Here is a 21372-nt window from a genome sequence, read left to right as displayed (position 1 = left end):
GAAGGGTATGCTGGGACTTGTAGTTTCACAACACCTGGAGTGCCACAGGTTAGCCAAGCCTGTACTAGTCTCAAAACATTTGACAGACTGTCCTACCTGTTCTTGTCACTTTTACCACCTGTGGCTGCTGGTTTCTTTAGTTGCGGCTTGTCTGTTTCCTGGAATTTTGGGGGCCCTATTTGGAAAAAATAATGGGTACATTGAGAAAATTCCAACCAGCCCATGTAACAGGGCCGTAGCCTTTATTGAACCATATGATGATACTAGGCGAAATATAGAGTTAAAAACAAAAAGTAAAGATAGAAAAAGACAGTTTAAAAATTAGATAAGCTCTTCAGCAATCGCTGCTAAATGACTAATAATTCCCAAATGTTTAATCAATAGTAGGTTGAAGAGAGCTAGTTAATTATAGTAAAGATTACATAAACATCATCATTGAATCACTCTTATAGTAGATTATGATGATTATGATTACATAAGGATGTGTATAGGAAACAGCTCTATCATGGTGGTTAGCATGACCAATCTACAACCACTCCTATTATCCCCTAGGGCTAGTAAGTAAAAGTAGATAAATGAGTCACAGAGGCTTATTAAGGCATCAATGATCAAACTCTATTATCATGTTATGCAGACTAATGCCAATAAGGTTTCCTATGAATCAAATAGCATATTGGTATAGCATAATCCAGTGCTGCAACAGTATGTTAATATATCTGCAAGTAGTTTCATACAGTATTTTATTAGTGGTATAGAGCGCTGAAGCTATGCCAAAGTGTTCTATCTGATTTTCATAAAAGATTGTACCTTAAAAGGAGCATCATAAAGATACATTTTCGTTTCTTGCAGATGCATTTCTGCTATGTCTAAATTGGTATAAGGCAATTAGAATTGTGCCAGAGTGCTCTGTCTAATGTGAACATGAATGAGGTCAGAGTACAGACAAATAGTGTATCGCTAAGTTTAGCTAGATAAATCATACAGCTAGCTCTGAACTGTCTCACGCTGGCAGAGGAGGTTACAACGGGGAGATAATCTCCTATGTACGTGAATGATGTCAAAGAACAGACTAGTGATATAGCGCTGAATATAGCTGGATGAATACTGCAATAAGCTCTGAACTGTGACACTGAATAGAGAGATAACAGTGGGGAGAAAATAGGAGACCCAAACACGGACCAGATTGCAGTCCCGGTGATTGCTTCCGTGTGTGAGGTCAGAAATGACGTCAGCTACCCGACGTACATTTCGCCCACTTGTTTTTACGAGGGATCAGACAGACCTCAAAATAGTGTTTTTATACTTACTGAATCACTGCGCGAACCAAAAAAGTCTCCCCGCCGCCGTCGCAGTGTTGGTCTGGAGTCATCTGTCACCTGTTCTGTAAGCTCCGCCCTAACAACAGAGGGGGTGGAGCTTAATGACGGCGGGGCCTACCGGTGGTTAGTCCGGCTGGCCGGCAGGCCAGTCCGAGGCTGCGTACATTTATTAAAAGGTAAGGGGGGCAGGTAATATTGGATAGGAACAGGAGAAGAAGGGGGTGGCAGCCATAAACAAATATGCATAGAACAATGCAAAGGAGCAAACAGTTACCATACAATGAAAGAATATATGGTTTCAATGTTGATCACTTGAACAGTAACATTAGTTAACACAGTAGCAATTTGACAGCATGGGTTCTCTTGCCACGTCAGTGGTCAAAGTGGAAATTTAGAAGTGGCAGTATGGAAACTTAGAAGTGGGCTTATGGAAAAAGTAAGTGAATTTGGTAGGTTTACAATGAAGTCAGCAGGAGAAGTGGCTGTATGGCATATCACTGTATACCAGCACACTTTGACCACTGCTCCTATAGCTAACTAGGCAAATTGCTAAACGCTATAACAGTGCTGTTACCATTGGGTACCATTAGTGCACATTAGTTGGTAGTTTGAATTACTTAGATTTGCAATGTATAGATGGAACAGTGTAAAGTCTCTAACAAAGACAGAGAAGATGAACAGTAGGTTAAATCTGTATAACTGGTAATAGACTTCCCCAGCTGTTTAAGTCTTTGACACCTGTGACAGGATAGACCGCCTATGCCACCCTATCTGCTGTTGCTGGGACCTTGCTGGGCTTACTTTGTCACCGTTCCCTTTCGTTATCGCAAATGCGCCCTCTTGCCGCAGTAGGAGGGGCTTACAAATGCTGCCACCACTGGACTCCTTACCGGAATCCAGTACCGGGTTTCTTCTGGGTAACTGACGCTGCTAATGTATCCCTTGCTGGTGTTCCTGGGCTGGTAATCCTGACCTCTTCCTATGGATCAGGGTTGCTGTGGATGGATCCCACCTGGGCCTATCACACTGGCCAGAGCTGCTGGCTAGCGGCAGAGCAGTGGTACTGGATGCTGGGTCCAAACTTCAGAAACAGCCAGGAACGGATTAGATTTTGGGTCTAATCTGTAGATCACAGGAATAGAGAAGTTTCCAAGCAGGTCTTTGAAGCAAGTGATGTTTATTTGCTCACACTGGTTGAAGGTACCAGGAGCAGGTCAGGTAAAGCAAGAAAAAGCAATTTTCAATACAAGACAGGGCTTTTTATACCAATTTGGACACAGCCTCAGTCTATTTTTAGAATGTTGATGCAATTTGTTTTCCCAAACATGGATTTACATGCAATGCAAACCTAACAATATTTACACTTCTCTGTTATGTGCTAAAACTTGCATTATCTGGGATCCAGTATGGCCAGACAGCGGCTCCATGCTTGATATACAGGCTAAACAGGTTTTTGTCACTTCACATAAGGACTTACTTAACATTTCCTGCTATCAGCAAACAGACTTCCTCTAGCAAAGATACAAATCCAAACAATGACACTTGCATACAAAACACATCACAATGTAACACGATAAGTGCATTTCAAATTATACATTGGTGCCTGCACCTCTGATTGAAATACATTTATACAATAAATTATTTCTACTTGATCCAGCCACAAATAAGTTATTTATCAGCAGTCCAGTCACAATACCCCTTGGTGGAATTATGGAGATGTACCTCAAGGGTGTAAACAGGTCTTTGAATGGCTCAGTTTTTCTAGGTATAATACACAGCTGAGTGAGTAAGTAGTGTTCCACTTATCTGTTATCACTGTAGTTGAAGCAGATGGGCTCAGAAGCAGCAAGCACAGACAAGACCTGCTGCTTGTCCTCTCTGTTCACCCACAATTCACCAAGGTTAGGAGACTCCCTCTCTGATCAGAGATTCACTTTGAATGCCCACTGTAGCAGAGCTCAACTGGAGATTCACTCTCTCTGGTCTCAGGCAAACATTCCTCAAATTCAGAGCAGTAAGGTTCTATGTGCTCTTGATTCTGCTACTGGTGATCTCTACCTTCTGGTTTTCTCACTTTGCATGCAGGGCTAAGCACTCTCCTCTCCCCTGTAGCCCTCTTGCAGGTGGGATTTGTCCGACCTCTCTCCACACTGTGTACTCTGTCTCCCATGATTATGGTCCCTTCTCTCTCCCAGGGCCCTCTTAACAACAACTTGGGCTCCCGGGCACAGCAGTGCTCCGGGGCCCCTATATATACATATATATATAAAAAAAAAATGATTATATGGGCCCTGCAGCACAGGGGGGCCCATCGGAGGCAGCAAAAAAAAACTGGAAAAAAAAAGACAATACTTGCCTTGCAGTCAGCTGGCCGATCCGGCTCTCTCCATGGTTTCCTCCTCCATCGCGCTCCGCAATGGATGTCAGGCGGGCGTGATGACGTCACGCCCGACATGCACTGCGAGCGCCGTACGGAGGAGGAGACCATGGAGGGAGCAGGATCGCCAGCTGACTGCAAGGTAAGTATTGTCTTTTTTTTTCCAGGTTTTTTTTTTTTTGCTGCCTCCGACGGGCCCCCCTGGGCTGCAGGGCCCCCGGGCACCTGCCCATTGTGCCCAATGGAAAAGACGGCCCTGCTCTCTCACACTCAGAGGCTCTCTTTGGACACTTCTCTCTGCACCCATTTCGCCAGCAGTGCCTCATTGGCTCCCAATTCCGGTGGCAATTCCTCCTCTGAGCTTGTGGGTGGGCACCTGGCTCCTCCTTCTATCTCCCTTTGTGTGGGCTCCCTACTTCCTCTTTCTTATACCTGGTGCTCTCACACCAGTTCTCTGGCGTGCTCCTCTCGATCACTCTGTGAGATCCGTCGTCAGACTCCTGCGCTGTCATCCCCTGGCCACAGAGGATGCTGGGAGATGTAATTCCTTTCTCCTGCTGCCAGAAATGACAACCGTGAAGCGGAGGTTACACTTGTACACTACTAACAAACACATAGGCATTCATGGACATATACAGTTACACACATTTACATTAGAGATGGGCGGGCTCGGTTCCCCGAGATCTGAATCCTACCGAATTAAGGGTATCCGAGTACCAAGCCGAGCACGCTCGGTACTCTCCCGCCCATTTGGATTCGAAATCGAGGCAAAACGTCATTGTGACGTATTCGTTTTTCTGAGCTCGGTTCTCGCGAGATTTAAAAAGCATAAATACCAGCCTCCACAGCAATCCATCGCCATTTGACAGAGGGAGAAAGCAGGGTTAGGTCACACTGGCTATATCAGCGCAGGGACAGTGATTGATTGTTTTCAATACTATTGTAATCAGTTGTTACAGCAGTAAGAGGAGAAGAGAGGAGGGTTTTTGTTCAGTTTCTGGCACTCCAAGTGCTGTTGGGGTGTCCCCCATTCTTTGCAGAAATTTATCTGGCTGTCAAAAAAGTCCTATTTTGCAGCAGTGCCAAAAAAATATATTTAGCACTCCCATTTGTTTTTGGGGTGTCCCCCATTCTTTTGCAGAAATTTATCTGGTTGTCAAAAAAGTTCTATTTTGCAGCAGTGCCAAAATAATATATGTAGCACTTCCATTTACTTTTGGGGTGTCCCCCATTCTTTGCAGAAATTTATCTGGCTGTCAGAAAAGTCCTATTTTGCAGAAGTGCCAAAAAAATATATTTAGCACTCCCATTTGTTTTTGGGGTGTCCCCCATTGTTTTGCAGAAATTTATCTGGATGTCAAAAAAGTCGTATTTTGTAGCAGTGTCAAAATAATATATTTAGCACTCCCATTTGCTATTGGGGTGTCCCCCATTCTTTTGCAGACATTTTTCTGCCTGTCCAAAAAGTCCTATTTGGCAGCAGTGTCAAAAAAATATATTTAGCACTCCCAATTGCTGTTGGGGTGTCCCCCATTCTTTTGCAGACATTTTTCTGCCTGTCCAAAAAGTCCTATTTGGCAGCAGTGTCAAAAACAATTTGTAGCACTACAAGTGTTTTGTGCTCAGAATGGATTCAAAGCAGTCCACATATGAGCAAAATGAGCAACCAGGTTCTGTCACCAGTCCTTATGGTAGTGTTCCCAGTACGTCATCTGGGAAAGGCGATGTCAAACTACACCGTCTTTTGAAATCAGGCAAAAAAACACACACCAAAATTTTTTTTACCGTGTTGAAGCGAAAAAGAAGTGTAACTGAGGAAGTTAACTGTCGATAAAAAAAAAATTGACAACATGCCATTCTACACACGCAGTGGCAAAGAGAGAATGAGGCCTTCGCCTTTCTCTATTAGTGGCAGATCCAAAAATGTTACCGAGCCTACAAGTGGTGCACAACTACTGTTAGCCGCGCTGTAAGATAACAGTAAGGCATTAGAGGATAATGTTTGCTTCTGTTAGTGTACCCATAAAGAAGGGCCCTTTCAGCAGTTCTGCTGATGTTAGCCTGAACAGTCCGAGTGTAGCCGGTGATACACAAATTGAGGATGCCACTTTAGAATTAGAAGAGGATGAGGGGGAGATTTGTGTGAGCGACGAGGGCGCTAATGAGGATGTTGATTAGGATGAGGTTGTTTGTGTAAGTCCTGCACAAGTGGCTGCAGTTCTGGCACGTGACAAGAAAAAGGCCATTGTCATGCCTGGGCATCAAAACAAAAAAAATCCACTTCTTATGTGTGGAATTATTTCTACCCCAATCCAGACAACAACTGTATAGCCATTTGTAGTGTGTGTCAAGCCACAGTCAGTCGAGGGAGGGACCTTAGCCATCTTGGAACCTCGTCTATGTTACGCCATTTTACGACAGTTCATGCCAAAGTGTTGGGAAAAGCTGAAAGTTCTTCCAAAAACAATACAAGCACTCCATCATCAGCTAGGACCCTCCGGTCACCAACATCCCGACGGTTACAAAATACACCCACCACACCATCCTCATCAATATCCTCAATAGCGTTCGGAATTAGTCCTGCATCCCACTTATTAAGGCTGGATGACTCCTGCACTATTATTGATTCCTCTGAAGAAAGCGTTAGTCCCACTGCTGCTGCTGTTGCTGGGGGTGAATCGTCAGCCCAGAGTAAGGCCAATAAAAAGACCAGTCCTATATTTCAACAATTAACTGTGAAACAATCATTTGCTAGGGGAAGCAAATATGACAGCAGTCACCAAGCGAATGACAGACGCCATGGCTGCCATGTTAGTGTTAGATCTGCGGCCAATATCCACAATAAACGCAGCTGGTTCACAGTTAATTGAGGTTTTGTGTCCGCGTTGCAGAATTCCATCGCGACACCATTTTTTTCGTAAAGCTATTCCACAACTATACCAAAACGTGTGTACAAATGTAGAGATTGCTCTGAAAAATGCCATTCTGCCCACTGTATACTTAACCACAGACTATATGACTGTGACAACCCACTGGGTTGGTCATTCACGTTCACCAGCAGGAACAGCAGCAGCATTTACACCACTACGTAACATTTGTCACAGGCAGGCCACTTTTTGTATCACTGGCTTCACTAACAGGCATACAGCTGACAATTTGTTACGCAAACTAAGAGATGTGATTGATACATGGCTTATACCACTTGGACTCTCCCCAGGATATGTCATTTCTGATAACGCCAACAATATAGTGCGAGCATTACAGCTGGGTGAATTTTAGCACATTCCCTGTTTTGCTCACACCATCAACTTGGTGGTGCAGAGCTTCCTACGAAATAACCGGGAGGTGCAGGAGATGCTTTCGGTGGCCTGTAAAATTTCAGGCCATTTCAGGCATTCTGCCACAGCATGTAGGAGATTGCAGCAACTCCAAGAGCAGTTTAACTTGCCCTGCCACCAACTTAAGCAAGAGGTGGTAACTAGGTGGAATTCCACCCTGTACATGCTTCAGAGGATGGAGGAACAGCGCAAAGCCATCCAAGCGTATTGCACAAGCCATGACATTGGGAAAGGAAGGGGATGTATTTCAGTCTTGCACAGTGGGGAATCCTTTCAGTGCTGTGCAAGGTGCTGAAACCATTTGAAGTTGTGACGTGTGAAGTGAGTTCAGACTCTGCTTTGAGCCAAGTCATTCCTTTAATTAGACTATTGGAAAAGCAGCTTGAGAAACTGAAGGAGGAGATGAAATCAAGCAATTCAGCAAAGTATGTTGGCCTTGTCGATCAAGTACTTAATTTGCTTCTCAATGATCCTCGAGTTATTAAGATCTTGAACTCAGATCAGTACGTTTTGGCCACTGTGCTTGATCCAAGGTTTAAGACCTACATTGAGTCTTTACTTGTAAATGAGCGAGATGTGAACTTTTGCAAGGAGCTATTGCTCAGCAAGTTGGCCGCTGAACTGGGCCTCGGCTTGACGATGTGTCCTCCTTCACTTTCTCAAGCTGCTGCTGCTGCTGCGCGTAAAAAAAATTAATTTCCCAAAAAGACGCAGGGGGCAGACCAGAACAATTTAACATCTGGGTTGGTTTGAAGGATTTCTCCAAAAAATGTGTCACCTTGCCCATAACTCCCTCCAATACGAGTATAAACATGCAAAGGATGGTGGAGGATTATTTTCAAGAGGTAATTGATATGGAAATGTCAGGCAGTCCCTTTTCCTTACTGGGAGGAAAAGCAGGCCTGTCACTCACCGGACTGTGAGTGCTTCTTCCCGGACATTTAGGAACCGTGGCCGTCCTCCATCCTGAGGGACTGCGCATGCGCAGCCCTTTCCAAACCTTCAGTGTATGTTCCTTTAACTTAATTGGCAGATCAGGCAACCTCCCTATATTAAGCACCTGTGGTCAACACCACGTTGCCTGATCTTGGAGTCTCATTCCCCATGAGTCTCTGAAGGTGTTCCTGTGTTTCCTTGTTTATTCAGCCCTGCTGATTCCTGTGGTTTCCAAACCACTTCTACCTCTGTGGTTTCCAAACCACTTCTGCTACTGTGGTTCCCATACCACTTCTACCATCTACTGTATCATCGTGACTGTGAGCTGATTCCTATCCGCTGCCTCCGTGCACTACAGTCTTCTAATCACTTCAACTCTACCATGTATCATTGGGACTGTTAGCTGATGCCTATCCGCTGCCTCCGTGCATTACAGGCTTCAACCACATCCACTCACCTGTTCATGATTGTGACTGCCAGCTGATTCCTATCCGCTGCCTCGGTGCACTACAGGCTTCAACCTGCAACTCGTCTGTGTTTCATCATCGTGACTGTTTGGCTGATTCCTATCCGCTGCCTCCGTGCACTACAGTCTTCAACCTGCAACTCGTCTGTGTTTCATCATCGTGACTGCTAGCTGATTCCTATCCGCTGCCTCTGTGCGCTTCAGTCTTCAGTCCTTGTCTACTCTACCGTGTTTCCTCGAGTCTGCTGCCACTATTGCTACCCGCTACTCTCCGTGATCATCTGTTCCAGTTCAACTCTGCTCCGGTGTCCCATCGTTACTGCACCTGCTGGTTGCTATTGGTTACCTCCGTGTTCCCGCAGAGACCCGCTGCTGTTACTTCTCAGCGCTACTCATCCATCTACTGCTGATCCGCTCTCCACGCCTTCCTGTGTTCCCTGCTGGTCTACCTACCTGTGCGCTGCACCTGCTAGACCCCTGCTTCACCCATCCAGGGACTTGTATCCTGCTGGCCTCCTGCCCTTCAGGTATCTCTGCACTCCTGTCTGACTGCCTTCTCCTGAACCACGGTATGCATACTTCCCATTGACTGTGCTGTGTATTGCATACCTTGCTGGACTGTGTTGATTCTCCTCTGGAGTGTACTATCCGCTGAGTCTATTGCCATCATTGACTGTGTTGGTTCTCCTCTGGAGTGTACTATCTGCTGACTCTACTGCCATCATTGACTGTGTTATCTCATGCTGGATTACTTCAAGAGACTTTCTATATTGGCAGTGTTGTTCAGTCATTTATACATTTATATTGTGCATATTACTGTGGATCAAAGTCAAGGTGCCCGTGTATATATTGTATTGCAGTCTCTCCCCGTGCACCTCCTCACATATATATTCAGTAGTACAACTTGCTAACGCAGACCACTGACTCCCCGGATACCTCCACTTGGATTCCATTCCTTCACTCAGACAGCGGTACAACTTGCTATCCACAGACCGCTGACTCTCATCACCTCCTCGTTTCTGTTGGACATTCCTCCTCACTATAGCAGTGGTACAACTTGCTACCGCAGACCACTGACTACCTTCACGTGTCCTTTGTCCATACAGTTTCTCGTGTATTACTACCTCCATATTGCCAGTGCTGCTAGTCATAGACTTTCCTGAGCATCTCATCATCTGCTATTTCCTGTTCCGTGATCACCCTGCTACCAGAGTACCATATTACCACCTATACTGCTCTGGTAAGCCTATCACCTGGTGATCCCTGGGTAAAGACTCCTAGTGCCCGTGACAGTAAGATCAGGCCATGACAGACCCAGATACGGAACCTACTGCTAAAGAGATGCTGCAGCATCTGGTCAGCCGTGTGGAGCAACAGGATGCTCGCCAACAGCTGTTACTTCAATGTTACCAATCGTTAACCTCCCAAGGAACATCTGGACAGACTGTTACAGCTAGTATTGAAGCTCCTGTGCTTTCCTCCGTTTCCCCAGTGCCATCCCAGGTGTCTACAGCTCCTACGCTTCACCTGCCTACTCCGTCAAAATATGACGGGGACCCCAAAACTTGTAGAGGTTTCCTTAACCAATGTTCAGTCCATTTTGAACTCCAACCTCAAAATTTTTCTACCCATCGTTCCAGAGTGGCCTATCTTATCTCATTGTTTTCTGGACAAGCCCTGGCTTGGGCCTCCCCTCTGTGGGAAAGAAACGATCCAATTCTACAAGATAGTGCCAAATTCATTTCCACGTTCCGAAGTGTGTTCGATGAACCAGGTCGTGTGACCTCCGCTGCTTCCAGCATTCTTCGTTTGCGACAAGGTTCCCATACAGTAGGACAGTATGTCATTCAATTTAGGATCTTAGCCTCTGAACTTCAGTGGAACACTGAAGCATTAGTTGCCGCCTTCTGGCAGGGGCTCTCCGATAAAATTAAAGATGCACTGACTACCCAAGAGCTTCCTTCGTCACTAGAAGATTTGATCTCTCTTTGCCATCGTGTAGACATGAGATTTCGTGAAAGAGAATCTGAGAAAACAACTTCTGCTAAAGCACCTCTTCGTTTAAACCCTCAATTTCGTCCAGTTTCACCTTCTGTGATTCCCATGGAGATAGGACGTTCCAAATTATCTTTAGAAGAGAGGAAACGAAGAGTAAAGAATAGACTCTGTATCTATTGTGCTGATTCCACACATATGCTCAGTTCTTGCCCTAAGAAATCGGGAAATGCCAGGCCCTAACTAGTTCTGGAGAGGTGAAGTTAGGGTCCCTGGAGTCCTCTCCATTGTCTATGAAATCTAAAGTCTGCGCTTTCGATGTTACGATTTCCTTTGCTACCAAATCCTTTGAGTCACAGGCATTGATTGATTCCGGAGCAGCAGGAAATTTCATTTCTAAATCACTAGTGAATCAATGGTCCCTACCAGTGATCACTTTAAAAACACCCATTACTGTGACGGCTATAGATGGATCACGTCTCATCAATGGTCTCATCACCCAGAGTACGTCTCCAGTAACCCTTCAGATTGGTGTACTACACCATGAAGAAATTTCGTTTTTAATTCTTCCTGTTACGACAAGTCCGATTGTCTTAGGCCTTCCATGGCTTCAATGTCACTCTCCCCAGATTGACTGGCGCACCCCTCAAGTTACGTCTTGGGGGCCTGAATGTCACCATCGTTGTCTCTCTCAAGTTATTCCTCTTAAAGTACAGCAATCTTCCATCTCATCTTCCTCCCCGGGACTCCCTCCTCAGTATGCTTCATTTGCCGATGTGTTTGATAAAGCTCAGTCTGAACGTCTTCCTCCTCATCGTTCTTGGGATTGTCCGATCGACCTTCTACCTGGCAAGACTCCTCCCAGGGGTCGGGTCTATCCTCTCTCGTTACCTGAAACTCAAGCCACATCTGAGTACATACAGGAGAATCTCCAGCGTGGGTTCATTCGACCTTCCACCTCTCCCGCTGGAGCTGGGTTCTTCTTCGTCAAAAAGAAGGATGGATCATTACGCCCTTGTATAGATTTTCGTGGACTCAACGCCATTACTATCAAGAATCGGTATCCCATTCCGCTGATCACTGAGCTATTTGATCGCATCAAGGGAGCTCGGATATTTACTAAGTTGGATCTTCGTGGTGCCTACAATTTAATTAGAATCCGTTCCGGTGACGAATGGAAGACCGCGTTTAACACCAGAGATGGGCATTACGAATATTTAGTAATGCCCTTCGGGCTGTGTAATGCCCCCGCGGTTTTCCAGGGTTTCATCAATGAGATCTTTCGGGACTTATTATATGTATGTGTCGTTGTCTACCTGGACGACATATTGATCTTCTCACAGGACCTGCCTTCTCATCACCAACATGTGGCAGAGGTCCTCTCCAGACTACGGAAAAACTCATTGTTCTGTAAATTGGAAAAATGTTCATTCGAGTTACCCCAGATTCCATTCTTGGGGTATATAGTTTCCGGAGTTGGCCTGAAGATGGATCCAGACAAAGTAAATGCTGTACTACATTGGCCTCAGCCAACTACTCTTCGTGCCATCCAGCGTTTTTTAGGTTTTGCCAATTACTATAGACGCTTCATTCAAGACTTCTCATCCATTGCATCTCCCATTGTGGCCTTAACTCGGAAAGGGGCTAATACTAAGCAATGGTCATCTGAGGCTCTCCAAGCCTTTCAAATCCTCAAAGAGTCCTTCTCGTCTGCTCCCATTCTGCGACAACCTGATGTGACACTCCCCTTCTTCCTAGAAGTAGATGCCTCTAATGTGGGCTTAGGAGCTATTCTCTCCCAACGCTCGGAGCAACAAAAATTACATCCTTGTGCCTTCTACTCTCGGGGTCTTCTGCCCGCAGAGAAAAACTATACTATCGGGGACAAGGAGTTGCTGGCCATCAAAGCTGCATTAGAGGAATGGAGATACTTGTTGGAAGGAGCTCGCCATCCGGTGACGATCTTCACGGATCATAAGAACTTGTCATATTTGCAATCTGCTCAATGCTTGAACCCTCGTCAAGCAAGATGGTCTCTTTTCTTTTCCCGTTTTGAATTAATTATAACCTTCAAACCAGCTGCTAAGAACAAGAAAGCTGACGCTCTATCTCGAGCTTTTGTGACGTCCTCTGATGTAGAAGAGGTTCCCAACCATGCTATTCTAGACCCCAAATGTATTTCTCTGGCTGCTTCATCCACCAAAATGCTACCATTTGGGAAGACCCTCGTGCCTCCTACTCTGAGGAGGAAAATCCTTTCGTGGTTCCATGCCTCTCGTTTTTCTGGACACGCCGGTGAACATAAGACCTTTGAGATTCTCTCTCGTAGTTACTGGTGGCCTTCAATGAGGAGAGACGTCAAAGAGTTTATTGCTTCCTGTGATTTATGTTCTCAGTTCAAATCCTCCCGCAGAACTCCAGCAGGGTTGCTGCGACCACTACCCATTCCGTCCAAGCCTTGGACCCATATTAGTATGGATTTCGTTACTGATTTGCCACCAAGTAAGAATCACAATACTATTTGGGTAGTGGTAGACAGATTTTCGAAGATGGCTCATTTCGTCCCTCTGTCCGGTTTACCTTCCTCGTCTACTCTGGCTGAACATTTCATTAAAGAAATCTTCCGCATCCATGGATGTCCGTCTGAGATTGTGTCAGATAGAGGAGTACAATTCGTTTCCAGATTCTGGCGGGCCCTTTGTAAAACCTTGGGCATACGATTAGCACTCTCATCGTCTTACCATCCGCAATCTAACGGACAAACGGAACGAGTCAATCAAGATCTTGAGACTTTTATTAGGATGTTCTCTTCAGCCAACCAAGACAACTGGGTAGAATTGCTCCCTTGGGCTGAATTCGCCCATAACAACATGTACCATGAGTCATCATCCAAAACTCCATTCTTTGTGGTCTACGGTCACCATCCGTCTTTTCCGGAATTTCCTGCCCTCCCGCCCACCCAAGTTCCTGCTGTGGAGACTGCTTGTCAGACCTTCAAAAATATCTGGTCTCAGGTCAAAACCTGTTTAAAGAAGACATCTAACAAATATAAGTCTTTCGCAGATAAGAAGAGGCGGGCTATTCCACCACTAAAAATTGGAGATCGTGTCTGGTTATCTACCAAAAATATTCGTTTGAAGGTTCCATCTATGAAATTCGCCCCTCGTTTTATTGGTCCATATAGGATCATTCAAGTTATCAATCCAGTATGTGTTAAACTTCTTCTTCCTAAGAATCTTCGGATCTCCAATGCCTTCCATGTGTCCTTGCTCAAACCTCTCATCATCAACCGTTTCTCGACTCCTTCCTCAGCACCGCAGCCAGTTCAAGTTCATCAGGAGGAGGATTTCGAGATTACTGAGGTATTGGATGCAAAAATTTCGCGAGGAGTCCTCCGCTTCCTCGTTCATTGGAAGGGCTTTGGTCCTGAAGAGCGTTCATGGATCAAAGCTGAAGATCTTAATGCTCCTGCCCTTCTGAAGAAGTTTTATTCCAAAAATCCGGACAAGCCCGGTTCCAGGCGTTCTGTGCCCACCTTTAAAAGGGGGGGTACTGTCACTCACCGGACTGTGAGTGCTTCTTCCCGGACATTTAGGAACCGTGGCCGTCCTCCATCCTGAGGGACTGCGCATGCGCAGCCCTTTCCAAACCTTCAGTGTATGTTCCTTTAACTTAATTGGCAGATCAGGCAACCTCCCTATATTAAGCACCTGTGGTCAACACCACGTTGCCTGATCTTGGAGTCTCATTCCCCATGAGTCTCTGAAGGTGTTCCTGTGTTTCCTTGTTTATTCAGCCCTGCTGATTCCTGTGGTTTCCAAACCACTTCTACCTCTGTGGTTTCCAAACCACTTCTGCTACTGTGGTTCCCATACCACTTCTACCATCTACTGTATCATCGTGACTGTGAGCTGATTCCTATCCGCTGCCTCCGTGCACTACAGTCTTCTAATCACTTCAACTCTACCATGTATCATTGGGACTGTTAGCTGATGCCTATCCGCTGCCTCCGTGCATTACAGGCTTCAACCACATCCACTCACCTGTTCATGATTGTGACTGCCAGCTGATTCCTATCCGCTGCCTCCGTGCACTACAGGCTTCAACCTGCAACTCGTCTGTGTTTCATCATCGTGACTGTTTGGCTGATTCCTATCCGCTGCCTCCGTGCACTACAGTCTTCAACCTGCAACTCGTCTGTGTTTCATCATCGTGACTGCTAGCTGATTCCTATCCGCTGCCTCTGTGCGCTTCAGTCTTCAGTCCTTGTCTACTCTACCGTGTTTCCTCGAGTCTGCTGCCACTATTGCTACCCGCTACTCTCCGTGATCATCTGTTCCAGTTCAACTCTGCTCCGGTGTCCCATCGTTACTGCACCTGCTGGTTGCTATTGGTTACCTCCGTGTTCCCGCAGAGACCCGCTGCTGTTACTTCTCAGCGCTACTCATCCATCTACTGCTGATCCGCTCTCCACGCCTTCCTGTGTTCCCTGCTGGTCTACCTACCTGTGCGCTGCACCTGCTAGACCCCTGCTTCACCCATCCAGGGACTTGTATCCTGCTGGCCTCCTGCCCTTCAGGTATCTCTGCACTCCTGTCTGACTGCCTTCTCCTGAACCACGGTATGCATACTTCCCATTGACTGTGCTGTGTATTGCATACCTTGCTGGACTGTGTTGATTCTCCTCTGGAGTGTACTATCCGCTGAGTCTATTGCCATCATTGACTGTGTTGGTTCTCCTCTGGAGTGTACTATCTGCTGACTCTACTGCCATCATTGACTGTGTTATCTCATGCTGGATTACTTCAAGAGACTTTCTATATTGGCAGTGTTGTTCAGTCATTTATACATTTATATTGTGCATATTACTGTGGATCAAAGTCAAGGTGCCCGTGTATATATTGTATTGCAGTCTCTCCCCGTGCACCTCCTCACATATATATTCAGTAGTACAACTTGCTAACGCAGACCACTGACTCCCCGGATACCTCCACTTGGATTCCATTCCTTCACTCAGACAGCGGTACAACTTGCTATCCACAGACCGCTGACTCTCATCACCTCCTCGTTTCTGTTGGACATTCCTCCTCACTATAGCAGTGGTACAACTTGCTACCGCAGACCACTGACTACCTTCACGTGTCCTTTGTCCATACAGTTTCTCGTGTATTACTACCTCCATATTGCCAGTGCTGCTAGTCATAGACTTTCCTGAGCATCTCATCATCTGCTATTTCCTGTTCCGTGATCACCCTGCTACCAGAGTACCATATTACCACCTATACTGCTCTGGTAAGCCTATCACCTGGTGATCCCTGGGTAAAGACTCCTAGTGCCCGTGACAAGGCCATTTGGAAATCCATGTACAAACTTGCTTTGCAATACCTAAGCTGCCCACCCTCCAGTGTGTACTCAAAAATGTGGAGAAAATGATGTTTATAAAAATGAACTACATCTTCCACGAGGAAGGCCTTCACCATCCAAGACATCCAAGCACTGACTGTTCTCTAATGGCGGATTCAAGCGGCGATGAATTAATAGTCTGTGATGATGACGTACACACTGATGAGGGTGAGGATGAAGCTCCAGATGATGACGATAATATCTTTTTAAAACTTTCTATTTAAGTCTAGGGTGCAATCTACCCCCAAAGAGGAAAGGGACTTGGGGCATTTCCATATCACGTACCGTCTTGAAAGGCTGATGTTTTGACAATTTCTCATTATGGGTAGGGTGTCATACACAGACTGACCCCAAACTGCCTTTGTTTATTTCAATTAAAATTGTACAGTCTATAACGGCTGATTTTTATTTTTTTTTTTCTACAAGTGGAGGGGGGCCTATAGAGACAGAAACCAAACTGCCTTTGTCCATTTCTTTACATATTTAACTATAAGTGTAGGGTGTAATATACACCCAAAGACGATGGCTGCATTGCCAATATGCATAGATGGAGAGGAAGACAATCTGGTTTGTGTGTAGAATTAATGAAGGCCTACCTACCAGGAATTAAACTGTTTTTTTGATAATTTATTAGCTTTACATTACTTATCCAAGAAACAGGTGGAGCACTAAATTTGGTTATTTTATGCCCAAAAACATTGATTTTCCAACAAAATAGCAAAACAAAACCAAAACCAAAACACGCAATGGCGGTTTTGCAAAACCAAAACCAAAACACGACGGTAATCCAGATCCAAAAACAAAACCTAAACACAGGGGTCAGTGAGCATCTCTAATTTACATACACATTTTATATATTTATAACCAATGTATCTACACATACAGTGGTTATAAAAACTATTCACCTCTTTGTCATTTCTACATTTAATTTTCTTACATCATAGCAGTGATCAACACAAAAATAACATAATGTAAAATAAATAAAAAAACAACTCTAAAGCTTTTTCTTATTTAATTACAAATAAAAAAATAAAGTGTTTTCAGTTGGCTTCAAAATAACACCAAGAGCATAAACAAATGGTACAACTGCGAATTTGACTAGACCAAGTCATCCCTTAAAATTAAGCTCTGAGAAGGGCATATGTCAGCAAATCCTATAAATCAGAGACATAGGGGCATATTCAATTGTACCGTTCCTGCGGCGCGTAAAAACTACTACCGTTATTACGGTAGTAGTTAGCTGGATTTCAGCTCAGGGAGCTGCGAGCTGAAATCCAGCGAGAAAATTACCATATTAACAGTCTTTCCGCGCATTATTACCGTAATAACAGTAATCAGGACCGCGAGGTTGTCTGCGTTTCCACCGACAATTGAATATGCCAAAAATACTTTGATAGAGTTCCAGTTTCCTATGGCAGAGATGGGAGAAACTGTCCATGGAAGTAAGAACAAAAAAAAATGTTGAAGCAAAACACTGCACATCATCCAAAAAATCTATCTCTGTTGGTGGAGTATAATACTATAGGAAAGTTTCTCTGTTTTCAGGACAGGAAACATTGTCAAAACAGAGGGAAAATTGGATATAATGCAAGATATAGACAATTTCCTGCATCAGTGACTCCCCGTATACAACAGAGGTCACATTGAAGTGGCTTAAATACGAAAAATTCATCACCCGGAGGGGCCCAGTTAAGTCCCAGACCTTATTCACAATGATATCTGTGGAATGATTTGAAATTTGTTTTTTACCAATAGTCCACAATCTACCTTATAAAGCTGAAGCAATCAAAGAAGAATGTGAAAATTGCAGTGTTCATATGGGCACTTGTGCAAATAGACTTTTAGCTGTAATTGCACCTAAAGGGGAGTGAATACTTATGTAATCTATTAATGTATGTTTTATTTGTAATTAATTAATACAAATCTTTAAAATTACAGATTATTTGTATTGATCAGAGGTAAGAATTCCCAAATGAATTCTAGGTTCCATGACATAAGAAAATAAAATGTGAAAAATTGCCAAATTGTGTGAATACTTTTTTTTATAGCCACATACATTCTTAAATACCTGGGACAAAGTTACCTTTTCCAATCCCATTGAATGTTACATTTATCCCAATTCTGGCCACATATTTACTACTGATTTAGGACATTATAAAGGTTTAGATAGGTGTCAGCTTGATTATTGAAAGGAAAGCAATACACTATCTGCTTCATTTGGGTTGGGAATGAGCATTACTATTTTCTATTGGGACACGCTGGTAAGCTAAACAACAACTTGTGTCATGGGACATCACCTAATGTAGAGATAAGCTTAGCAAGAGCAAGTGATGGTCAGCAGTTCAGTTCAATGGTAACGCTGAGTAAGCAGCAGCACACTTACTTACTTATCACATTGCCACCTCTCATACAGCTCACATCATGCCCTGCCAAACATTCCCCTACTGCACTGATCTCTCCTCATAAAAATAAACTCCAGCACATTTATTCAGTGTTTTGATGTTCTCATTGCTAATGAAATATCTGAACAGCTTGTCAAGCACTTACCTAGAATGTGGCGTAATCTGTTGATCAAGTGGCAGGACTTTCATAGTAACTCTTGTTATCCACATAAATGTTTACATAAAGGGCTCACCGTGTATGTTCCCACAAACTTCATATCAACCTTAAACTTTAAACATTTGCATGCAAATAAAGACACGGAGACCTGTGTAAGTTATTAAAAAATTGGCAGGAATTTTATTGTAAGGATTTTATATTAACTAACCTATGGTGGCGGAGAAAGGGCACTGCGGAACAGCTCACGAGCTGATCACACAAGATTACTTAGTGGACTGGCGCAAACCGCCGTAAGTCCGCAAAACCATGGGGAACAAATCCCTACATACATAGCGCTGAGTTGGCGTCAAAGTGACTGCCCCTTACAACTCACGCTGCCCTCCCTCACCGAGCCAGACAGGGACCCTCCTCACTGAAGGACCAAAAGGAGTTACTGTTGCTTCAAAGGGGGCAGTGACCTACGACCAAGTACCTGTGTGCCCACTAATCAGCCGCTGAACGCAGTGCCTTCCTACCCCACCTTAAAAAACCCTGACTAAATTGAGGGATGGGTGGGTGGGATCTCGTGCTGCAAGTGAGGTAAAGCAGGAAGTACAGCCTGCTATATTCTATCAAGGTCCCTCCCACGTGAGCCACCATTGGTCGGTCCCCACCCCATGTTAAACCACACCAGGTAACCATTTCGCTTGTTACAAACCCTGTCGCCCTTTAAGTGCGTTCATCCTAAAAGCCTCACTTGTCATAAAGGGCTCACCGTGTATGTTCCCACAAACTTCATATCAACCTTAAACTTTAAACATTTGCATGCAAATGAAGACACGGAGACCTGTGTAAGTTATTAAAATAATGGCAGGAATTTTATTGTAAGGATTTTATATTAACTAACCTATGGTGGCGGAGAAAGGGCACTGCGGAACAGCTCACGAGCTGATCACACAAGATTACTTAGTGGACTGGCGCAAACCGCCGTAAGTCCGCAAAACCACGGGGAACAAATCCCTACATACATAGCGCTGAGTTGGCGTCAGAGTGACTGCCCCTTACAACTCACGCTGCCCTCCCTCACCAAGCCGGACAGGGACCCTCCTCACCGAAGGACCAAAAGGAGTTACTGTTGCTTCAAAGGGGGCAGTGACCTACGACCAACTACCTGTGCGCCCACTAATCAGCCGCTGAACGCAGTGCCTTCCTACCCCGCTGCGCCCTACAGATGCTGCAGCCCGCCACTAACTAACCGAAACACGCCTCCACTCCCCCGTAAATCCTATCTATGAAGAACCCCATACCCTCTTCATTAAGGTGAACGCCGTCCCGTCTAAAAAGATGTGGTGCCTCTACCCCTAAACCCGGGTGGTCTATGACTATACCCCCCAAGGACCGTACTACTTTCCGGATGGCGCTATTTAGCTTCCTAACCATAACCGTCATCTTTTTTAAAGGAATGGCTGTTCTCCATGCTAATCGGGGAATAAGTGCCGACCAACCAATAATGATGTCTGGCCACACCTCGTGTATTTGATGCAGGTCCTCTCTGATTTTAATGATGAGATCTAATGATTTCCCCTTTCCCAAATCGTTACCTCCTGCATGCACAACCAGAACGTCCGGTGGGCCTTGTTGTTTTATGAGCCTAACCAACCACGGAATAAGATCCTGCCAGCCTAAACCTCTTTTGCCCCACCATCTTATAACCGTGCCGCAATGATTCGGAATACTTTTAGACCTGGGGTGGCCAGCGGCCCAAAAAACAAACTAATGACCGATGATCCACACCATCTTAGTTATAACACCATCATCTGAAAGCAGAGAACCAGTGTTAACAACCATATCTTTAAATTGGGAAGACAGACAGGCTTGGTATAACAGGTATGAGAAGGATACGTGCTGTAAAAGGAAAAAACGGAACACAAGGAGGGTAAGGGAAGGTAGATACATACGGGGAGCAGACCACCCAGGCGAAGGTAAACAACACCCGGAAAAACCCCGGCTGCACACCTCTAATCTGGACTTACGCCCAGTTAAACCCGGGTGAAAATCCCTTTGCGCCCCCGCGTTAAAGCGGCGAGCGGAAAAGCCCAGGGTATCCCACCAAATGGAGGGGAAGATGGGATGGGTAAGGAAAGTGGGATGGGATGGTTTGGAGGCTCAGGAAAGAAAGTGTGAAAAAGAAAAACTGCGAAATCCAAAATATGATTAAACATTACAACAATCAATCAACAACCTTGTCAATTCTCACATAAGACTTGTAAGCCGTGGACTTCCATCGGCCCAGATTTTTTATGGCTTCGTTAGAAGATCCCGCCAAGGCGGCGGATGTAGCTGCCCCGATCCTAAATGAGTGTGTCCCGTATAAGGTACTGTTTAAATTAAGGGACTGCAAGCTCCGCTTTAAAATGGCTGCAAATTGATATTTAGTCAGAGGAATGCTATTACTGTGACACAGAAACAAATTGGCCTGAGGTCTGCTACTCATAAACTGTGACGCCAGCCTAACCGGACAAATATGACGTGGCTGCTGAGAGGCTAACTGAACCCACGAGCCCTTGCCGCTCTGATCAGTCTTTGATCTAACTATTTTGCAGGCTAAGGTCCCTTCGCCCAGACTGACATGCTCTGCTCTCAAACCGGACTCTTGATGCCCCCTGGACCTGGCTACCAGCTCCGAAATGCGAAAAGCCCCAAAGAAGGCCATGGAAAAAGCCAAACTAAATAAAAGCTTCTCATAGTCGTCTGAGGTAACCAAACCCACTTTTCATATCAATTCTTCCAGGATGTTAAGGGTAATTGGTAAACGAGCATCGCTATGAGAAGGACGGACTCTCCCCCAACCCTTCAAGGCCTTATTAATTAAGAAACCTTTTGTAACGTCCGGGTAATCCTGCAGCTTAGCCATAAATGATATCCCGGCCAGGGTAGATGCCATAGAGGTCTTTGACTCCCCTTCAGAGTATCTGTCCCACATAAAGGCTAGCATAGCAT

General features: G+C 45.0%; 1 protein-coding gene across 1 annotated transcript in view; it reads left to right on the top strand.

The window, feature by feature from the left end:
* ARG2 (arginase 2) overlaps positions 1 to 21372 on the top strand; it is a 79503-nt gene that overhangs the window by 44835 nt on the left and 13296 nt on the right. The gene's annotated exons all lie outside the window — the stretch shown is intronic.

The sequence above is a fragment of the Mixophyes fleayi genome, chromosome 12, assembly GCF_038048845.1.
Source record: "Mixophyes fleayi isolate aMixFle1 chromosome 12, aMixFle1.hap1, whole genome shotgun sequence".
Lineage (NCBI taxonomy): Eukaryota > Metazoa > Chordata > Amphibia > Anura > Limnodynastidae > Mixophyes > Mixophyes fleayi.
The sequence above is the reverse complement of the archived record's forward strand: the minus strand, read 5'-3'. Positions and strand labels throughout refer to the sequence as shown.